At 42.2% G+C, this 9,119-nt stretch overlaps 1 pseudogene; it reads right to left on the bottom strand.

Annotated features, from left to right (window-relative positions):
• Positions 1-1,528: 1,528 nt before the first annotated feature.
• On the bottom strand, positions 1,529-3,325 carry LOC148018838 (uncharacterized; annotated as a pseudogene).
• Between the last annotated feature and the right edge of the window lie 5,794 nt (positions 3,326-9,119).

Below are 9,119 nucleotides of genomic sequence, written 5' to 3'. Positions count from 1 at the left end.
ATAACTCCACTTTCTGCATCTCCAAAGCTTGCTGTTCAGTCCCATCCAACTGATCATAACGGCTTTCAAACTCTCGCAGAAGAGCGGTAACAGAAAGTCCCTTATTAGGCATAGAAACCCATGCTAAAAAATTCCTGCGATTCATAAGACCTGTATCCTCCAGGAAATATTCATCTTTTAATGTCTTTTTAAATTCAGCCCAACCTGCATGTGCCTCTTGAATTTCTGCAATTCGACCTTCAAGAGCGCGCACCACGATCCGCAAGAAGTAGCGGCTCCAAACATCTTGAGAAACCCCAAAAAACTTCATCTTTTCTTCATACAAATGCAAGTAAGTTGACACTTGCTGGCCATTAAACTGCTTCATCTCCTGTTGGACAGCTTTCAAGGCATCCATAGCATCACTGTCTCGTTTTGCATGAGCTTGCTGCTGCATATACATGGTAAATGACTGAAACAGGTTCTTCATAACATTATCATCTGTCATCTCTTCTTGCGAGTCTCCCATCTTGCTGATGACGCAGCACTTTCACGTCGGGTTCACCAGAAATGTCGTAGAGTTCACGCAAGGGCTGCAGAACACGGAGTTCAAGTTGCAACAAGTGAAGAGACTAACAAGAAGAAATCGAATTTTTGATGCCAAAGTTCACTATATTCCTTGTCAAGTGAGTTACATGAAGTTCATATTCAGAAAAATCTGAAGTATCTCATAAACTGTTTACATTCAGGTGTATGATGACAGTTACATTGAACAGAATAATATTCCAGCCAAGCATGTCCCTTAATGCAGAGAACCATCTATTGTACAACACGTCTGATTTCAGATGCTCTCAAAGGTTTCTATCAAATATGGAAAACCAGTAATTTATGGGATCTCAAAGCAGTTTTTTAGCAGTAGGAAGAAAAATGTTCTTCACATCAGCATGTACATTCTGTAACTTGGTAGTTGCCTGTCCAGCAGAGGATTTCAGAAGTTCCAGAAGTGAGAGAGATTTTAATGAAAAGCAACAGACCCCTTTCCTGATTTTTCTTCATCACAGTGGTGGGAGGAACATCTCAATGGTGAGGGCAAGATCACCATTATTTGCCAAATAGATATCAGCAAGACTTTCCGCTCCAAAGCTTGAAAACTCGTTTACAAGTAGGTTGATGGAGTCTATTTCTGCATTCTCTTCCAGCATTAACTGCTGAAACTCTAATCTGTCATCTATTGTCTCAGATAGATACTCAAATTTTGGTGTCAAATCATCAGGAAGTTGAACTGGTTACTGAAGAAGCCTTTCCATCTAAAAGCTTCTTTCCTTTCACTACGAGTCTTGAACTCTGCTAAATATCGGTAATAGTCACCTTTCATCTTGTTGTAAAATACTGAGGATTCTCCTGTGCTGTGCTCAGCTTTCAGGGTGAGGTTGCCATTGTTGATGCTCAGCTTCACATCGTCCCTTAGCCTTTGGCACCATTACGTTGAGGACACCATTCTTCAGAACCGCCTTGATGGCAGCTTGATCCACCTTATCAGGCAAGCTAATCAATCTCTCTTTTTTTTCCCAATTCTGATGCTGGTTTCTGATTTTGTCCTTTTACAACGCACTGCCTCGTCCTTACATATTCTGGTAACAGCCATTGCTGACCAGCCGTTGAGGATCTTGTTCTCAGGAGTAAATCTGAATCCAACCTTACCTTCATCAACAACCATCTGAATTTCATCAACCTCAATGTTGGATGCAGTCTTGCCACCTTGCACCTGCTGACCAAAGGCAATCACCACAGACTCCCCATCTACTCTGGAATCCAGCTGAGACTGTGTGTTAATGTACCCATACTCTGCATCTACTTGACTGGATAAGTGATCAGGTCTCGAAGCGGCGGTGTGAGCACGCATAGCACAGGATTCTTGGGGAACGACTCCTTGATCTCCCCAGTTTTGAGATCAGAAGTTCTCTCTGTGGGGGAGTAAATGAATCATCGATCCTGTCACACATACATGAGGTCTGTTTTGGTGTGTGTATCTGATGCCCAGCTGCAAAATGACATCAGTTGACTTGCAAAGCGGGAAGGTGGATTGCTAGCTGTGTGAGCCTTGCATTCATGAAACCCTCACTGTACACTCCCTTAGCAGGAGACGTGTTCTCAATGGCTTAGACCTCGCTCTTGTACCATAGCAGGAGCACATCCTCACCATCCTGAGGGATGAGGTGGCGCTTGCCCTTGGGCAGGGCAGAACCTAGTGGGCTTTGTGCTTTTTTAGGCCGATAGAAGGGATCGGCTGGCCATCATTATCAGGAGGGCGCAGGGCTGCTTTGAAACGAGAAGGCTAAGGTTTTCTTTCTTTCCTGTTGCTGTTCCTATCGGTGGTGATGGAGGCCTTGTGTCCAGCCTTCCGTACAAACAGAAAGGAAGAGCCTCCCATGAACTCTTTTTTTTACTAGGTTAGCCAGTATCTCATCTTCTGTAGATCGTTTCCTATGAACGAAGAAGGAAGCGTTGCGTTGCCAACTGCCCGAACAACCACGTCGGGATCAAGGACTTGGTAAGCTACAGAGCAGCAGGGAAAACGGGGGCCGGTAGTCTAGCCAGCATCCATGATCCAATTCCAGACATCTGAAATCTCTCCACACTTTGATCCCCCCCAAAAAAAGAGGACCTACTACCCGCTAGATTACCCAAAGATCTAACAAGGCCAAAAATAGATTGAGGATGTCCAAGTAGAGAGCGACTGAGGCCAAAATATACTGATCGTAGGTATATTTTTTCGATCAAATTGTCTGTGTCATAGATTTTATAAGCACTAAATATGATGGCTGCAAGGGCCCCATATATGGTCAGGGAAAGCCGTCCTAGTGAAAAGAAAGCCTGGATGAGTCCGAAAAGTAAGAGAACCATGAGGTCTGCAAAAAGCATGGGACTTAGGAAACTAAAGTCATAACCTTTCTTTGCTGCCCAAAATGTGTAGGCAGTAAGAGAAAGCACAACAGCTGCTGTCAATATTAGTGCCTCCAATATAATTCTTCCTTCTGTATAAGCACGAACTATGCCAATTGTCAGACTCATGGTGACTGTGAAGAGGCCAAGCAGTGTCTTTCCACCAATAAAAAAAAACCCAAGAAGCTTTTATGCTCTTGAGGAATCTTAAAATTCCTATTACAAGAGAACTACTCCACTGCACATCTGCTTGCTCAAGTGCCTTCGCAATTGTCATCACCACCATAATCTTCATTTCATCCAGAAGTTCCAGCATCATTTTAACTCTGTTTGCTTTGGCAAGACCATTAATGACGATTTCAAAGGTCACCCTGTTTGGCATCATATGCATGTCCTGCTTCATTTCTTAAAGATCATCATTGAAATTATCAGCTTGATAATGTCCTTTGGCATCAGTTTTTCATATTTTTCTTATACACACACATCATGCATCCAAACAAATTCATACGCATGCATTAAGGGAATATATACATTGGATGCGGATTATCAAAATGCATCACACAAACAATGAATCACACGTAGAAATTAACACAAATGCACAACAAAAGAAATGGAGGTGTATACGACTCGGATGTGCAGCAACACGACATCGTGGAAGTGTTGCAAGCCCTAATGGGACTTGCATGGCTTGGAATCTTTTCACTAAGAGGCATGTCATTATTGCTCATAGGATGGCCATTTTCTGCTTTGAGATTTTGGCCACCAAGGTTCCCCTCATAGGCTGCCTTGGTATCAACAAGTGAGCTGTCTTCTTGCAGAAATGGTTGGAAGCTAGGATGCACTTGTACTGAGCGGGGAAAACTCCAAAAGTTTTCCCAGCATCTCTGAACATGACCCTCATAATAAATGGCATGCATTTTTGCTTACCTTAATGACTTAGGATTCCGCATTCCCACTTGGATTTGCGTATTAATCTCTAAGTCATTCAGAAAGAGCTCACATAGCACATCATCTGGTAATGCACTGGTTCTTCTTGGCCAAAGCCTAAGAGTACTATCAAAGGCTCTAGCATACTCTTTAACAGAAAGACAAGACTCTTGTCTAAACTGCATAAGGTGCCCTAAGACCTGAATAATAGGGAGCTTCTTTTCATACTCATCTAGAAATCTATCACAAGTCTCCTCAAATGATTTGATCGACCCTCTTGGGAGGCTCCAATACCATTTCCTTGCCTCTCCCTTTAGGGTACTTGAGAATACGAGCATCCAGTGTATATCATTAAACCCACTTGCCAAGCAAGTTAGGTCGTATTCTCTCAAATGCACCATCGGATCCTCATTTGGCAACCCATAAAACACTGGGAGATCCCTATAAAGAGGAGGGCATTTAGTCCTCTCCTTTGGGATCAAGACTAGGTCATCAAAATCTTCGTATTCCTCCTGACCTAATACCAGTGTGTTAGGGTCTTTAATTTCTTTCATTTCCACCTTTACTGGTGTGGAAGAGTCACTAATTCCATGAACTTCCCTTTCCGCCAACTCACAAAGTGGTTTAGGGAGTCCAACACTATGCAATAGGGAATCTATCCCATCATCTGCTAGTGGTGTTCTAGTAAGCCTATTCTCATCTGCCACCACTTTGCTAGAACTTAGGATAGGTCCTAATAAAGTCTTCCTTACTAACAATGGTTTTCCACACACATGGACATCATCCAATGCTTTATGGATATTGGCAATCACACTACGGTACCCAACTACGTTGGGCACTAGCATCGGATGTATCTTTAGATCATAATCATCATGCCATCCTATATGCATATTAACCATCGTTGTCACAGTCTTTTCTATGACATTATCATCATGAATGATCATAGATGATTGTGTCATCTTAGCACTACTTTCACTTTCCCTTTTCTCTAATCTCCATGGGATGTTAATCTTAAAGGTAGCTCCATGGGTATTTTCCCATAGTGACCCAAACTTAAGCATGGTATCACTTTCAGGGCAAAGGGTAAAATAATCAATCACCCGACGTGTCAAAGATCCCACTAGACTGTTCAAGATAGACAAAGTATCCTTTGGGTGTTGGGGATTTCTTGGATTGACCGTCATACTGATGACCAAGGTTTTTATCAGACTAACTTGATATCCACCTCTTCAAGGCAGCTATTGACCAATAGAATAAAGCTAACAGGTTGCTTATGAGACCAAGATTCGAAGACCACCACTTATCGGCAGCTCCTGGCAAACGCACCACTGATGGGACCTGAAATGGGCCGGCACTGGCTATAACACTAGCCGAACCTCATGCTCATGACACACACACACCCTCATGGCCTCGCGGACCAAGAGCGTCAATCTAATGCTAAAGGACTAACTGCCCTAAAGCCTAGTCTTTACGTTTATGGTTTTTATCATTTTTTAGTCCAACGTTTTCCTTTTATAAACTCCTCAGAGGGAGAACCCTTACACATTGGCAATGCCACGATCACATACATGGAGGCAATCTCTCGGTAGAAACACCGTGGCCCCATTGCAGCTCTCCTACATCGCAGGGCTTGGCCCTTTGATGCGTTGCTAAACATATAACAAAAACGAACACAAACTCCTCTCTTTTATATTTCTCGTATTTCCAGGAGATATACCATGCTTCCTCACCAAGCAGTCCCTTAGGAAACTACCCCTCTATCCTACGGCAAGGGATAACCTCACACTCTCCTAAGCGAACAATTGATATGCAGTCCAGGAGATTTTCCTTTGATACCATGAACCATGCATAGTGCAAAATGTGAATGGTTTAGTGGACAAACAAAAGAAAATTAGCATTGTGCATCGTGCGAAACCAATCTTTTCATGATTTCCATGCTAGCGTTTATGTATTGAACGAGGAGAGACACCGAGCCTTACGCTCATGCTACCTTTCCCTTTATTTTAAAACCACGTCCTATAGGCATGATGCAACACATAAATCAAATTTAAGATTGTACTTTGATGCTCAACCTCCCCCCTCACCCTACTGTTTAATGTTTTGCATTCGTTGATAGGTGAGAGTCATTTTATGTGTATTTCCTTACAAAGAAAGTGATAAACACGGACAGAAACATAGAAACGAGGGTAAACTGAGGCCAACCTCATGCTCTACCTTTCATTATACATTGCACAAACACTTATGTAATTTTTTGGAATTTTTCTTTTATCGTTTCCTAATTTTCTACCATTTAAAATCCATTTTTTACCATTTTTTGGTATTTTTCCTCTATTTTATTCAATAAAAAAATGACTAGAAATTAATATTGATTGTGGGCTGTGGCCCTTAGGTTCTTTGACAGCAAAATTTTAGGTTTTGTTGATATCATGTCTCATATTTCTCCTTTATTTTGCAAAAAACCCCATTTTTACCCCTTAAATGCGTGTTTTACGGGTTTTATAACACTAATTCCAGTCATATCACTTATGATTCTCTGATTTTCAGAGCATAAATTGATTTAACTCATAGCAAACAACATCATAATGCATAATCGGCCCATGGGAACAATATTTCATCATCCAAATAGCATAAAAACTCATTTTTTCTTCATAAAAATTGAATTTCCGCTTAGGCTTCATGTCTCGGGATCTCGATTTTGGTGCGGGACTACGGGTCAGCCCACATTCATTTTCCAGCATCTTCACAATCAGCAATCTTCATGTCTACATCAATCCGAAAGCAATCCGGTTCCAACCGGACAAGCTTTCCTTCAACCAATCTTCATTTTCCTCTTACACACAAGAACAGCCCCTTAGGAGAGAGAGGGGGAGGAGAGAGAAATACTAAATTTGGTTCTTCTCATTCCCACAACCATTTCACGGGCAAAGACAGGCGATAAGACTGGCAAAGAGGGAGAAGATCGGGGGTAATGTCAATTGGATGGGTTGTTTGTAACCTGCAATCACCATCTCCATGATCCATGGCGTAAATTTCGGGCGCATTCTTCACGCCATGCTTCTCTTTCTCTCTCCACGTTTTTTGCTTCATAAGGTGCATAAAATTTTAGAGGGGGGTCCAAACTCAAAAGGCATGCCCAATTTTGGCCTCCCAAGTGTCCACCTTTTCATATCTTGACCATTTTGTGGCCATTTCTTCGTTCAAACTCCGATTCGAGTGCTATAAATTTTTGTGCGTCCGGCTTTACATCCCGCATTGACTGGTAACTCTTGACAACCCGCACAGCAGTCTGAAAAATTATAAAAAATTCACAAGTGTCGCTCGGACACCTTTTAAGAGTCGTACTTCACTTGGTGCTTAAAATCGTCCTAGCTGGAGCCGCCGCCTTTGATGTTAAATATTTTTCCCCTAAATTCCGGATTTTTTGGCAAGTTTTAGGCACATCCTAGGCTCAAAACTCTGCTCTCACATACTCGCATGGAAGGATACATTGCATACATCTTGTAGTTCCTTGCATCTTTTAGGGAAAAGTACTTGCTAATTTAGAAGGAAGTATTTGCATCTTTAAAAGGGACGATCGTCTCTAATCATGGGTTAGTTAAATCAACTAGATAATTTGCGTATAGTTGAGTTACTCACATGAAAATCATAAAGGTATGATTAGATTGCATATGACGATCACCTCAAAGTGCTAGGTAGAGTTAAGTTACATTAAAATTCTGCCTAGTATCGCACTTGGGATGCCGATTTAAGACTTTCGATCCCAAATATCCTACCCACATTCTCGAAAATGTTAGGGTTATCTAAACGCCCATGCAAGAATGATCTAGGGTTCTCACCCTAAGGATCAATTGACCAAATACTAAACCTCCGTATGAATTTAGGATCCCTAGGGCCAAAGCGTTATCGGCCTAGTAGGGTTAGGGGTTGGATTGGGTCAAGAGGACTCCCAAACCCTACATCTTGACCAAAAGTATTCTTGACCAAGGAATACCGTGTGATGCGAGAAATAATCCTACAAGTTAGGTGCTGACACCTATCTCGTGCAACAAGTTGCAACGTCGCATGGTTTTGTGTTTAAATCACAAAATAGTATTGCCACTCCTTAGAACAAGGTTGGCGAATTCTAAGTACAAGTCTAATTTTCTAGAGGATGAGTAGTCATCCTGCTACATCACCCTTCCTTGGGGCTGATTTGCCAAGTTAGGGAAATTATGAATTGCCTAGAAGGCAATTGACCAATCAAGTGAGGACAACGGGGTTGTCTAGGATGTATTGACCTTAATATAAGGAAACCTAAAGTATTGACAATTTGGGTTAACATGGTATAAACCCTAACCCAAGAAAGAGGGTAAACAAGCAACTCAGCTTATGAAACCCTTGGGATCTTGCCAAGTCACGATTGATCCCGGATTGAATGCTAGATGTATTTGGAGAGAAGGATTCACACCTTAGCAGTTGGCCGTATAAATGGCCACTGGAGTGCTTGTGTTTGTACACTTAGGAGCACTGTTTGTTCTTCTTGCTCAAGGAACTAATGCTGGAAAATAACTAATGCTTTAGGTTGAAAGCCTGGAGGGAGAGGCAGCATCAATTATCCCTGACTGTCTTCCTGACCCTATCCAAGGGGGTTGTTAGCTGCGTTGGGTACGTGGACCGAACCCACCGTGAGAGGTCTCTCCGTGGGTGCTACTTGGAGCAGGAGGACGCTTGGGTGCTAGGGGGGCTCTAGCCGTAAATCCCTTGCCTCCAGACCCTACACAAGAGGCTGACATGACTCGAGATGGGATCTCGAGGCCCGCATACTAGTCTACGGGCGGAACTTGGAATAGCGATCCCTGTGGATTGCTAGAATAGCCTTCGGGCGGATTATATGATGTATTCCAAAGACTAATAAATAAAGATCAAATGTTGAAAAGGAACTTGCTTGACATTTTTTTTCTATATCAGTGCCTAAGTTACGTGAAGGAACCAACAATTAATTGGTTAATTAAGGAAGCTATTTTTGCTTGTCAAACTAAATGTGGTAGATAATTAGATAACTAAAGCAACTTGAAGAAAGTGCGGTGGATATGACCCTGGGTCGATCCTACGAAAGGGTGCTCCCGGTTGGCCGAGAACTTTTCTCAAAGGAATTGACAGCAAGGTAAACGATGACCTAGAATCTATAGAGCTAACCAGATGCATCTTCTGCCTGATTGGACAATGCAAAATGTCCATGTTGTTTGCCTATTTGATTGCCCTACTTCTTCTAGTAGTCCTTGGCAATATGG

Source organism: Lygodium microphyllum, chromosome 20, assembly GCF_053477565.2.
Source record: "Lygodium microphyllum isolate KBCC chromosome 20, Lygodium_microphyllum_v1.1.10, whole genome shotgun sequence".
NCBI lineage: Eukaryota > Viridiplantae > Streptophyta > Polypodiopsida > Schizaeales > Lygodiaceae > Lygodium > Lygodium microphyllum.
Note: the sequence above shows the minus strand (reverse complement) of the source record. Positions and strands in the feature narration are given on the sequence as shown.